A 13,788-nucleotide genomic window follows, 5' to 3' on the forward strand; every position below is an offset into this window, starting at 1 on the left:
TCTCTCCCGCCCTGGGGGAGAAGCTCTTGTCCCAGGTCTCCAGAGTTCCTGTCCACAGTCCTACAGCCCCTCCCCAGCACCAGTGTTCAGCGCGCAAGGTCAGAAGGGAATTCACAGGCTACAGCTGCACCCTATCACAGTCAGCTGCAGTGGCCACCTAGCTTCCTGCAGGGCAATCACTATGGTAAAAATGAAGGATCTGAAGTATAAACATATCATCCTTCACCAGGCACCCTGAGGTACGCCTGCAATTCCAGCACGTGGAGGCTGGGGCAGGAGAATCGTGAGTTCAAGGCCAGCCTAGGCTACAAAGCAAGACTCTGTTTCAAAACCAAAGCCAAAAGCATCACCTTCTACATCTAAGCGGTGCAGTGAATGTGACCTGCAAGACCACGCCTCTGAGGAGATCCCAGCTGTCCCCACCAAACACAGACCGCTGCTCACCTGGCGTCAGCTGGGGCCCCGGCCCTCTGGCTGCTCTGCAAGGTCCGGGCATCTGGGAAGAACACGAGGAAGGGCATCTGAGGGTCGCTGTGCTCTGCAGAACCCTCACCGCACTGCCCTGTCCCTGTCTCCCTTCCTTTCCACTCTGCCCCCTCGAGTGGGCGGCTGCTCGTGGTCTCACTTGCTCAGGACCCAAACTGCCCCTGCAGCATGCACCAGAACAACCCTGGGATCAGGGAATGAAAGCCCAAAAGGCCTAACACAAGGAAGCCGAGCCAGCCCCTCTTCTGTGCCCTTAGGAAGTAGAATCATGTTTCTGCCCCGGCAGCAGCAGCAGGAAGCAAGGGCTTGAACACGGCTGGCTGCCAGCCTCGGGCGGGATGTCACTTTCGCCACTGGCCGGGCTGGATGTGTGTGGGGCATGGTAGGGGCTGCAGGCTGCTGGCTGTGCGGGTGGTGACAGTGCTGTCCTCAGTCTGCTCCATGCCACAGGGCTCAGGGCGCATCAGCCGCGGGCTGGGCGTCAGGAAGGGAGCAGCCCCACATGCATGTCCAGGCTGTGGTCACAGATGGGAGCCAGGAGGAAACGCGACCAGGAGAGGACCAGGAACACAGGGGCCTCGGGCACCACTGCACACTCTGAGCACGGCTTCCGCAGCAAGCGTTGGCCCCACGTGAAGAATGCTCGTGCTGACCTGGGGTCTCCCACATGCTGACCCAGGCTGATACCGGATGAAACAGGACCTCCAGTGATACAGGGGCAATATTACAGCTCCCAACCCGTTAGAGTCTGATCTGCCCAGTTTGTGTTCTCTAAAAGTAAAGAATGAATTTTAGCAATGACACAGGTTAAGAATAGGACAGGCTTATTGAGAAGACGGCTCCTGGGAGAGGAGGGGACCCAAATGGGTAGCGGAGGACCCCACTTTACAGGGAAGTTGTATAGAGCACAGACCATGTGGGTACCACGTGGTCACAGCTGTCATTAGCCAATAAGGGTACGAGTATGGTGGCGTAGGTAACCGTGATCCAGCGGGGAAGCAAGTCACATAACAGGTGTGCGTGGGAAGAACAGACTTTCTCTAGGGCATGATGGGTCCGCAGGGCCTGGTCACCCCTGGGCGGCGGATGTCTCTCTGGACTGCATTAGGCCGGTGTTGCCACTGAGCTTGTCCTTCAGGGAGGTACGCAGGCCTGGTCATTTCATCTTTATCTAGAGGCCTGGTCTCCAACAGATGCGTTTCCACCCATGGCTGTGATGTGTTTTACCTTTGTGCTGACTCTGGAGGGCCCAGCCCTATCCAACGGCCTATAATCTTTCTACCTAACTTAGCTCTGTGTAATAACGCAGGCCCCTAGAAAGCACTGGTGCGGCTGAGTGCTTGTTCAAGTGATGGTCAGCCTAGGCTCAGCAAATACCTTACTTAGCTGTCACAGCCACCTTTTCTACAGATGAGGAACTGGGACCCACGTCCTCCTGTCTCCCTGGAAGGAAGTGGGACCTGGGCTCTGTGCCCACCAGCAGGGTGTGAGCGGCGGGCTGTGATGCATGACGAGTGACACTCAGGGAGATCTGGGCCTTGGACAGCGAGGGTCCGCAGGTCACCGAACGAGCGACAGGGGCTCTCTGCCCCGCCACAGTGTGGAAGGGAATCCGCCTCACTGACACCAGGAGAGCCTGGAGGGCGTCGCGCTGAGTGACACAAACCAGGCGCAGGAAGAGACCCACGCTGTCCCGGGTGCATGTGGACTGCACAGACACAGATGGCAGGACAGTGACTTCCAGCAGCAGGGATGTGGGTGGGCAGAGCGCCTGGGACCCAGCCAGGCTGCAGTCACCCTCTGGGCTCCTCTGAGCATCCCCCACCCTCCCTCTGATCTCTCTCCCCGCTGCGCTGCCCAAGTGGCTGTGTCTTGGGCCCTGCAGCGGCAGGGGAAGGTGGCCCAGCAGGACTTTCCCGAGAGCCAGCTGGGGAGAAGACAGTCTTGGAGGGTGGAAGACAGGGAGCAGAGACCAGCAGCAAACAGCATCTCCGGGACCCGGGTCGGGACAGCTGGACAACGACAGCTTGGGAAAGAGGACGGAAGTAGCTCTCTGGGGATCAGCGGGAGCTGCAGGGAAACTGGGAACTACAGAGGAGCTGGAGACACTGAGCACAACACAGAAGGAAAGCAGGAGCAGGCAGGAAAGGAAGCCTGGCTGCACATCTCCACCGACACAGGCGAGGCGGCAAAGGCGGAGACTCGGGGCGCACCATGGGACCGGAGAGGGAGCGGCTGAGTGGCCACAGCCCAGGCGGACACGGCTGAGCAACCCCGCCCAGCAGGGAAGAGGCCAGCGGCCAGCGGCCTGCGTCACACCGGAGCCGGGAGCCCAGGCCTCAGCGGGACTCACTGCCCCAGGCCCGCCCGGAGAAGCCTCACTCACAAGCTCGGAGGGCTGGGGGTCGTTTCTTCTCCTCCTTCTCCTTCCCTTCATTTTTAGGGATTTAGGGGTGGTTTTCTCTTTTTCTTCTTTCTTCTTTTTCATTCGTTTTCTCTTTTTTATTTTATTCTCTGCCTTTTCATTTTTTTTCTCTTTTTCTTGATTTTTCTTTTCTGTTACTTTTATCTAATTATATTAATTTCCTCTCCTCCTTAATAGAATCTTTTATCTCATTTTCTCCCCTCCTTTTCATCTTCCTTGTCTGTATTTTTCAATTTTTCTTTCCTTCATTTTCCCCTTTCCCAACCCTTCCCTCTTTACCAGTATTACTATTAAGCTTTATTAATCTTGAGATATTTAGTTAAAAGATTTTAGAGAAAAAACAACAAATCACTTATAAAGGTAAACCCACTGGAATGACGGAAGACTTCTCAACACAAACCTTAGCGGCCAGGAGAGCTTGGAGTGAAGTCTTTCAAACCTTAAATGAAAACAGCTTCCAACCCAGAATAATATATCCTGAAAAGCCATCTTTCAAAAGTGATAGAGAAAAAAGGTCTTTCAGGGACAAAGGGCACCAAACCAGGGCTCTGAGACACTCTCGGGATGTCCGAGGAAACCCAAGCAAACCAACAGTAGCAAAAAGGCCAGTGGGAAGGATGCAGCAGGCAGAGTGAGCAGGCGAGCAGGAGGGGTGTTGGTCAACAGCAGGAAATGAATTCGGGACAGGACCGAGTCAGCGACTCAGCAGTAACTCAGAAAACAGCTCAGTGCTGTGGGGAAGGAATCCGCCGCCACCATCCTGGTCTGAGCAGAGCCCGCTCTAAATCCCTCCCCTGCTGTGCTTCACCCCTGCTGCAGATGGGTCCTGGGTCCGGTCTTCGAGGCCCAGCAGCAGCCCCACAGCCTCCCATTCCCACCCATCCTTCTGCCCTGCTCCTGACAGACAACACGCAACTCCCTGTGTTTCCAAGCCCGTCCCTGATGGACAGCCACAATCCTTTGTACTGAACTGTCCCCTGAAAGTCCCACTGTGACTTTCTCCTTCCACCCCCTTTTTATGCTCATGACCCTGTAAAGACCCTACAGCCCTGTGAGAATTGCAGGTCTGGTCTCAGTGCCGCGCACGGCCCCTCTCAGGTTGCTCTGAAATAAACCTGTCCTGTGAGCTCGGGCCTCTGCTTCTCTTCCATTTTCCTAACATGAAGTATACAAGAAACACATTTAATCCAAAAAGAAATTCATAGACTAAAGATCAAAGGATGGAAAACCACATGCCATGCAACAGGAGCTGAGAAGCAGCAGAAAACCTCTCTAAACAAAGCAGACTTCAAGCCAAAACTGATCGGAGGAGGTGGAGAAGGTCGCTACACGTTGGTTGGGACCATTCAAAAGGAAGAGCTGCACATAAACATACATGCAGCAAACATGGGCACTCCTGACCTCACGGACCAACACTGCTCGACGCAGAGGAAGCCAGAGTTCCAGTTAGGCTCTGTGCCTGACAACAGAGGGCCACGTGGAGGGGAAGGCGCCAGGGAGCTGCCAGGCACCGGCAGCTGGGCTGGGAGGAGCTGCACAGGGTGGAAGAAAAGGGCGGCCAGGACGAACCCTCAGCACACAGACTCGAGTGAGGGCTGGGGTCTCCCACAGCTCCCCCTCTCGAGACGGGGCACCAAGCCCATCTCCGGGGCTTTTCTTCCTCCCAAGTGCCTTGCCTGGGTTCCCTGGACCCATGTAAAGAAGCCCCGGTATGACACGTCAGTGGGCGGCATCTCTTCCTTTGTCACTGGAAATGAAGCAACAGATCAGTTGTTTGCCAAGCTGTGCCCGCATGGCCTGCCATGGCTGAGCCAAGAGGAGGTAGGTGCCAGGCCCCAGGGGTCCGCGCCAAATTCCACTCTGCTTTTGTTTGACAAACCTTCTGAGAATCACTCTTTTTGAAGAATGGTATCTGAGGCTGAAAATGCTTGAAATGATGAACTAAACAAAGTTTAAGGTTCTTTCTGACTTCAAAATCCAGGCTCTTTAGAAAAACAAAGATGGAGGCCCCGGAGTGCAGGATTAGAGGATTTGCTGTTCTTGCAATGGAAAGATTTCCCAGAATCACTTTGTTCCTCTTTGTGTTGGTGTTTTGGTGCCATTTAGACTCCTCTGAATTTGACTTTCAGCATTTTTAAGACTACAGTGGTGCCTTGGTTCGCAAACAGAAGCATTTTGCAAAATTTTGGTTTTGTTTGTGAACTCTGCATTGGGTGACAAACACAACCATGGCCACCTCTCCTGCGTGAACACAACCATGGCCATCTTTTCCAGAATCGTGGAACAGATTGAGTTTGTGAACCGGGACACCACAGTAACTTGCATGGCTTCGGAGATGGAGGCTCTGGCATTGTCAACAGTGGTGCGCTCTGGGCAGGCCGCGAAGGGGGTGAATGGCCTTCGTGGGAGAGGGGTGGCTGTAACTGTGGTCAGCAGTGGTCATCTGGTACTCTGAAGCCCCTGTTCCCAAGCCAGAAACCCTCATTAAACCCTCAAAGCCATCCTGAGAGGTAGGTGAGGAAAGTAAAGCTATAAATGGTTGATGACTCCACCCATCCCAGGACACCAATCAACAGGAAGAAGCTGGGAACAGAATCTGTCGCTCAGGTTCCACACACTGCTGTGTGTCTGCCACCCTTCCTCTCTCAGGCTGAGACGGTCTCTGCCCCGTAAGGAAGGGCACAAGTGCAGGGGGTGCGATACCCCAACTTCCTGCCACCAAACAGCTGCTCCACCCACTCCCACCAGTGTAGAAGCAGCTTAATTTTAAAAGACAAGAAAAGGATGAAAATCACCCTGAAATCTGAACACGAGCCCAATGGACCTTTGCCCTAGAAAAACCCAAGCAGGGAAGAGAAAGCAGTGGCACAAGTTCTCAGAAGGACTTAAAAGTGACGGGACCTCTGACCTAGCGGGAGAGGGTTACCCGGCGCCCGAACCTTAGACAGCGGGGCCCTGGGTTGTGACTCTGGGATTCACAAAACCACAGCGACCCAGGACGTACGAGCTGCCATTAAATCATGACCAGGGTGGAAAAGGCACCCTCTGTCCCGGGGGGAGCTGGTTCCACGGCATGTCACCAGGCAGGGCCTAGAGGTCCAGAAGCTGCGACAGGAACCCAGCCTTCCCATGGTGGAATAGGTTTGCAGGTTCCCAACTCCCTTGCAGAATTTGTAGGATGAGTCAGTAAGAGACACAGGAAACGTAAAAGTGCACACTCAGAGGAGCAGAGCAGGATGGGAAACGGCTCGGTCCCTGGACCACAAACATCTGTCTTTCTCAGAGGGGCGAGAGCCCAGCAGGGGCTGCTGTCTAACAGGTGTGGACCCAGCTCTGCTGTCTGTCTGAGACGGGTAATGTTAGCATTCTTGGATTCTGTCGGCCTGCTCTCTGCCTTGGGCTCAGGTCCTCTTTGCTTTCTCAGTTAAGCCGGTTGCGGGCTTGGTGCCCTGAGGAATTCGGGTGTGAGGGCCCGGGAAGAAAGGAACCTAAACTCCACCAAGAAAATGGGGATGCAGACTCCTGGGGTGATGCCCAACTCCGCGGGGTCCTGGAAGTTGCCGTCCTCTTGAAAGTAAAATGGTTAGCTGCGGCCTCCCTGTCTACCATCTGCCTGTCTTCATTCCTCCCCTCCCGCCTCAGGACTGACTGAGCAAAGGAAGCAGGTGCAGAGGGAAAGCAGCAGTGACTACAGCAGGAGGAGTTCACGGCCCGGGCCTGGCTGTCTGGGCCTGCCTGGGCCTGGGTGTGTGCAGCTCTCACAGACCCGACTCACTCCGGGCTGCAGGCATCCTCTAGGCCACAGTCCCAGGAGCTCAGCCGGCCAGGTCTCGGCTCTGTCCCCAAGAGCAGAGGAGAAGACAGCACGGAGTTGCACGGGGACCCCGTGCGCCCCAAGCCCACTCGCCTGGACTGGATAGTGAGCCAGCATCATTATCAGATTAGCTGCCAGGATGAACTTTTAATAATGCACAAATTGCTATGACAACCACCCACTTTGGTATCTAAAGATAACTTCATCGTGCGGTCTTATGTCCTTATGGAGGAGAGACGTGATTTCCTGCCAGGTCCCGTTCTGCTGCAATTGGTGCCCACAGTTCGGTGCCCCTTGCGGGCCTGCAGCTCTGTGCCCGTCTGTGGGGAGTGGGCAGTGGGTGGGGGGCGGAGCCCACGGCAGTCCTGGCCCCCAGGCGGGGCACTTTCCTGCAGGCCAGCACCTGAGCATGCTGGTGGAATTGCTCAGGAACTCAGCTTGGCCAGGATTAATCCTCTGACTGATCCTGGTGGGGGCATCAGCACGAGGCTGGCTGCAGGCTCCAGACAGGAGGAGCTGGCAGGACAAGGGAAGGTGGCCTGGTGGGCTGCGGGCCTGACTGGAATGAGCAACGAGCAAAGTGCTGAAAAATTGATGGCGCCAGCAGAGGCGCAGCCTGGCTCGGCTCGCAGCAGGGGCCGGGATGGTAATGCAGCTGGGAGGCAGCAGAAGAAAGGCACGCAGCAGCAACACAGCAGGAGGGACTAGTGGGGGAGCTGGCACTTAACCCTTCCCGGTCTGAAGAGGCCCAGACCGGATGGCGGTGAGGGGAGCTAGCCGGAAGAGGCTCCACGGAAGGTTAACTTCCGACTTCCTGGGCAAAGGGGGCCAGGAGAGCAGTGGGGAAGTGACTTCCCTCCCGACAAGCCCTGGGACAAGCAGGGGCGGGGAGAGAGCGACTGGGGTCAGTGGTCCGAAAGCCAAAACGGACCACCCTGCAGGGAAGCACAAGGAAAACACAGAGGCGACGTGCGAAGGAAGAACAGAGCCTTCGAGGGTGGCTTGGCTGGGGAGAGCGGCCTGGCCCTAGGACTCGTCCTGTAGATTTGACACCAAGACCGCGTCACCTCATTTTTAAAACCGTGGCCCCTCGATGCTGTCATGTCCGGCACGGGAAGTGACGCATTTCCTGCGGTCCAAGCCAGCTAGAGGCCTGCGCGCAGATGTGTGCTCCCGGCCTCGCCTGGAAGACTCCACCCCTACAGCGAGGGGTGGGGACGCCCCGTGGGAGCCGCATGGGGTCCCAGAGGCAGGGGAGCCCTAGGAAACCTGGGCCCCTTGGGAGGCCAACATGGTCTCCACGCCCATCTCTGGCGCCCAGGAGGCTACTGGGCTTGAGGTCTCAAAGGCTTCATCTGTGGAATGGTAACAGTTCTCACCACACAGGGCGACTGCGGGTTAAAGAATGCACTCTGCACAGCACCTCGTACAGACTGAGTTCCCCGAAAATAAGACCTAACCAGAAAATAAGCCCTAGCGTGATTTTTCGGGATGCTCATAATATAAGCTCTACCCCAAAGATAAGCCCCAGTTAAGCTCGTCAGCCGGATAGACACAGTTCATACCTCTGTTCCCACACATGACAGACATATTGAGTTATAGAATTATAACAAAATACACGAACAACTGATGTTGTTGACATTAATACCTAAATAAATGATAATATGAATTATCATTCGGTATTTGTAAATATCTAAGCAGGTGCCCTTGGACGAGAGGCAAACACCCCTGTAAACAGACGAACTCGAGACTCATTGCTGAGGAGCCCCTCAGAGCAGACACTGCATGAGCAATGTGCGCCCAGGAGAACAAGGGAGCTTGCTGTGTCCAAGATGAGTCTCCGTGCTTCACCACGGCTTGCGTTGTCATGGACGTACTTCTGCACTTGTGAGCAAGAAAGAAACATTTTCTGAACTTGGGGCCTGCAAACTTCGGTCACTTTTGTGTGGCCCATTCTTCTTCACTGTCACAGTTTTCATTGCCATGCCTGTCTCCTAAGTCTTCAGTTAGTGCTTGATTTAGTGGAACTGTGAAGCCAGCCTGCAAGAGGCCAGGCCTTGGGTGAAGAACTCCTGGGACGAAATGGCCATGGGGCAGGCCACATGGGCAAGCAGTGCTGCTAGGAGAGCACTATTGCTGGACATGGGAGACTGGGCCAGTGATCCCGCAGGAAACAGAGTCACAAGAAATTCAGGCCGGAATTTGGGTTTAGAGGGTGATGACAAAGCTCCTGAAGACGATGACAGGAGGACTGTATCTGAGCAAGCGCAGATTTTTGTGCATGGATAAGCGAGTAAATGTAGATTATTTTAGATGAAGAAATAAGACATGCCCTGAAAGTGAGCCCTGTTTCATCTTTGCAGCAAAAGCTGAGTAAGGCCTTATTTTTGGAGAAATGCCGTAGGAGCCAGAGCTGCTGTCCTGCCTCGAGTCACGGGCATGGCCAGAGAAAGAGAAATTCTGCACAAGGTAACTGTGCACCAGTCCACCCTGGAGACATGGGCGGGACTCAGAGCTGGAGCCCATGACGCCCAGCAGTGGACACTTTCACTCTGCATGAGAATAAACCTCCAGTGAGATGCTGGTGGCTTTGATGAGGGCGATTGGGTGATTAACGACTTTGCTGGGTAAGCACAGAGGGGCCCTGAGTGGGGCAAGGATTTCTGAAACGGCCGAGCCATCCACCTGGGATGCAGCCACCCTACCGTCCAGCTTGGCTGACTCAGTCTCTTGGCCCTTCAGGGCCCAAGCATTACCTTACATGCTCTCCATACATCTTATTTTCCTCAAAAAGTTGGGTAATAATAATAAAAATGCAAATTACCCCTCCGGATGTTCAAAAGCAGATTCTGTTGGCAGAGCTGCAGGGAAACAGCACCTCCTGTATATTGTCAGAAGGAATGTAAAATGGGGTAGCCCCCAGTGGAGAGTTTGAGGTATCTACTGACATTACGTATTCGTGTGCCTCTGGCTCGGTGACCACACCGGCCGAGATCACTCCCGCATGTGCACCAGTAAAACCACAAGAGAGCCACACACAAGTGTGCTACGTATGAAGTCGCCGCACCAACTTTAACAGCTAGGACAGACAGGAACCACAGGTCACGGCCACAGCCCAGGTCAAGGTGAGGGAAGATGGCACATCCGGGGGAGCACCCGGTGACTGCAGGATCCACCGAGGGTGCTCTATCCTCGAGGGCAGAGAGCGTGCCGCAGCACACTGCCAAATGACACAGGGGAGACAAGACGTGCGCCGCTTCCATAGAAAACGGGGAGATACACAGATGGAAATGCAGATTTAATTCTGTTTTTTATGGAAGAAGGAGCCATAAAGATGGTAAAGGGTTTCCTGTAGGAGAAAGGAAGGCTTAGAAATAAGACGAGTGGAAGCTAAACTTATTTGAATATGCTTTGCTTTCTAAATATGAGTTGGGTAGTATGTGGTTGCTTTACATAATTTTAAAACAGAATTAAATCTTAAAACATCAATTCCCAAATGTGAAAGTATAAAATGAGATAAACCATTTTGTGGCATCACAACACAGAAAGAAGTGACAGAAATGTGACTGCGTATCCTAGTAGAAAAGACCCTAAACACAGAAAGATCCCACCAAATTACTTGTTTCCAGTGATGCTGCTGGTGGTCCTGAGTGGCTTTGCTGTTCTCAGACTGCCGGCCTGATGACTCAAGAGAAAACCACGGAGTGATTATGCACATCCTGGTTCTACCGTCCAGGCTGCGCTGGGACCAAAGATGCTGGCTGTGGGAAGAAGGAAATGAGACGAAGGCTGAAAACCTTAGGTAAAAACTAGGTGATCCTGAGACAAGAAAGGAAGGGAGGTTCTCATCCATGCTGCAACTTATCTCACCAGGGGAGAGACCAGGGCCCGCTCAGGGCAGAGGTGTGCGCAGCAAGGCCAGGTCCTTGGGTCCCCCAGGTTCACCCACCTCCAACAAGAGAAGGAAACAGATGCAGATGGGTAGGTGGATAGGTGCGTGACAGATGAGTGATGGGTAGACAGATCAATAGATGGTGGATGGAGACAGAGACATATGGATGGCAGATGATGGGTGGATGGAGAGATGGAGCTACAGATGATGGACAGACAGATGGATGGATAGACAGATGACAGACCAATGATAGGTGGTGATGGTGGGTGGGTAGACAGCCAGCCAGAGAGGTAGATGATAGAGAGATGATAAGTAGGTGTGGAGACTGTTTCCACTGCCTGGTTCTGCCCACATGAGAGGCCTGGAAACAGCGGGAGCACCACTCGCCGGGCGCTGGGTCCGCCAGTCTGCACCGTGTCTCTGGACTGAGCGCTGACTCCGGGTCTGGTCTAGGAAACGAGGAGCCCGAGCATCTACTTGTACCAGAAAGCAAGAAAATCACCATGAGCCCAGAGCGGCGCTGCACGGCACTTGGGAAACTGAGGCAGGAGGATCCCTGCGAGCTCCAGTTCAGCCCGGGCTACACAGTGACTGCAGGGCCAGTCTGAACTGCATAGTGAGACCCAATCTCAAAAAAGAAAAGAAAATTATCAAAGCCGACTGGATTTAAGCCAACTTGGAGAAGCTCCTACTAACCAAAGGACAATTTGAACATCAGTGATATTAACTATATTGGTAATAAATAATAAAAACAGTAACCATTATGATGAATTAAAATATATTAAATATATTCAAATACATGAATTCAGTGCTGGCTTTGGCAGTACATACACTAAATATATGAATTCATTACTATTTTAGTAAGACAACTGAAAGTGTGAGCTCTGGATATCCAATAATGTTAAGAAATCTAGGAATAATAACGGCAGTGGGGTGTGTTTTACAGGGGTCCTTCTATTTTACAGATGCGAGGTGTGGTCAAAACTTACGGTGAATGTGTGCGCTGTCAGAAGCTCCTTACTGTCCAAGACACTTCCGCTGCCCCTCCCAGGCTTCCCCGCCCGGCCCCTTCTGAGCAGCCCTGGAAGCCCCGTGCAGGCCGCCCTTCGCCCGTGCGCCCCTGCGAACGCCTGCCCGAGGCGCCCAGCGCAGGGCCCGCAGGTGGTCAGGCCAGGCCTGCCAATGCCTGTGCCTCTGGTGGGCGCCCAGGGCCAGGCCCTGGCCAGCGTGAGGAGCAGAGGCCCCGCCCTCCTCTCGCCCCGCCCCTGGTCCCCCCATCCCTCGCCCCGCCCCCTCGACAACTCACGTGTTCGCGTACAGAAAGCCATGGAAACGCGGAAGCTGACGCTGAGATCAAAGTCTCGCGAGGACAGTGCATGGGCGCCTCGCTCCGTGGTCCTCGCCTCTGGCGCTGGGCGACCCGGGCCTCCACCCGCTCCGGGCCCGGGACTTGGGGGACAGACACACGGACCCGCCAGCGTATCTGCGTCCCGCTGTGAGCCCCTCAGGGAGACCGGGCGCGCAGAGGCCGCGTGCGCGCCGGTCCCCACCCTGTCGCCAGCTCAGAGAGGTTGACGCGCAGGACAGGCGCCCCGTGAGGCGCAGGCCGCAACCCCAGGAAGGCACTGTCCTGTCCACCCAAGCCTGGGGACAGCATGGTGGGAGTCGAAAGCGAGCACGGGCTTCAAATCTTCCCCCGTGAGACGGGCCTGCTGGTGCACACCTGGAAGCCCAGCACGCTGGGAGGCCAAGGCTGGCCAACTTAGCGAGAGACCCTGTCTCAGGAAGGAGAGGGACAGGGAGAGGGAGAGAGAATTAAAAGGGCTGGGGATGGAGCTCAGTGCAAAGGCCCTGGGTTCCATCCCCAGTGCCAAAAAAATGTTTTTCATATCCAGTGGGGCCAGTTTATCATAAACAATAACCCATAGACATTAATTCAGTTCGGAGAGCTAATGTATGTTAAGATACAACCAGCTGATGGTGCCAAGACCGTGACAAGGCAAACCCTGTTAACTTTCAAATTAAATTACATTTTTCTGTATTATACATGGATCTGTATTTGACTATGTGTATCCAAAGCAAAGTCTTAAAACACAGGATGTAATCAGCGATTCTTCTCTATGTATCTCCTAGGGAAATTACTTTTTAAATTTATAAAAATTTAATCATAAGGATGCTCGCTCGTTGTTTAATATGCACATGCTAAATGTGAAGTACTCAACTATCCAAAAATAGGGAATTAAGTAAATGTCAGACAACTGAAAACTGTTCATTCGATCAAGCCCTAAATATACTGAGCTCTTAGGAACGTTTATGCCACCGTGAGGAATTATTCATTCGCTGTCACAGAAAAGCAGCAATGCTCACAGAAGAGAGACCACGCCTGAGCGTCTTTCCAGCAGGTACCACTCTGGTCCCTGACCCGTGGCACCGTGCGGGGCTGCTTGGCCAGGGAGCCCAGGCTCACCTGGGCAGAGCCTGCAGGGTCCTGGAGCCGCCATGTCCTGCTCCTCCAGGCCGCCCCAGCCGGGTCTGGGCAAACCAGGGATACTCGTTTTATCTGCCCTGGTCGGAACGTTTCTCTCATCACAGCTCTTAGACCGCAGGATGCTTGCTGCCCTCAGACAGCAGCTGCGCTGAGCACTTCAAGGCTGGGCGGGTCCTGCTTTCTTCCTGGGCACCTGACATAGCGCCGTCTCCGTCTCCCAGCTCCAGCAGGTGCGGGACTCTGAGGTGAGCCTGCTGGGCTCCTGCCAAAGGCAGACACAGCCATACGGTGCCGAGAGCCTGGCACAGCTGAGCTCTGGCAATGTGCAGCCAGGGTGGGTGGGAGGAGGGGCCACATAGAGCCCGACCTTCAGGAGCCACGGGCCAGGACTCAGACGCCACAGGCACTGGGCACACGGCTCACGGGACGCAGACGCCACATGCCCCCCCTCACAGGGCTCCCAGGGCAGCACAGAGGTCGCTGGTCAGGCTGTGGCCAGCTCAGCTCAGGTCTCCCTGGGGCTTCTGACAAAATCAAGGTCCCATCTTTCTGGCCAGGCAGTTGCAGTGGAAGAACACAGACCAGACTCACGGGGAAAGCGCCAGCCTGCGGAGGAGGGGAGCCAGGCGGTGGGCCAGACGGCCTCCCTCCCTCCCTGTCTCTCTGTGTCCTCTACACACCTA

The 13,788-nt window shown here is 54.5% G+C and overlaps 1 long non-coding RNA gene across 2 annotated transcripts; it reads right to left on the minus strand.

Annotated features, from left to right (window-relative positions):
• Positions 1-458: 458 nt before the first annotated feature.
• On the minus strand, positions 459-11,893 carry LOC110349049 (uncharacterized). 2 transcript variants are annotated; one of them, XR_002394750.2, is made up of 3 exons: positions 10,596-11,893; positions 10,345-10,486; positions 459-496 (listed from the first exon to the last, which is right to left on the minus strand). It is a non-coding gene; the product is annotated as an uncharacterized LOC110349049 (long non-coding RNA). The 2 variants fall into 2 exon arrangements; XR_002394749.2 differs by lacking the exon at positions 459-496 and adding an exon at positions 10,003-10,074 and having other exon boundaries at positions 10,596-11,890.
• Positions 11,894-13,788: the final 1,895 nt, after the last annotated feature.

The sequence above is a fragment of the Heterocephalus glaber genome, unplaced genomic scaffold (assembly GCF_053883595.1).
Source record: "Heterocephalus glaber isolate CG9 unplaced genomic scaffold, H.glaber_assembly_v1.0 deba00001175, whole genome shotgun sequence".
In the NCBI taxonomy this organism is placed as follows: Eukaryota; Metazoa; Chordata; class Mammalia; order Rodentia; family Bathyergidae; genus Heterocephalus; species Heterocephalus glaber.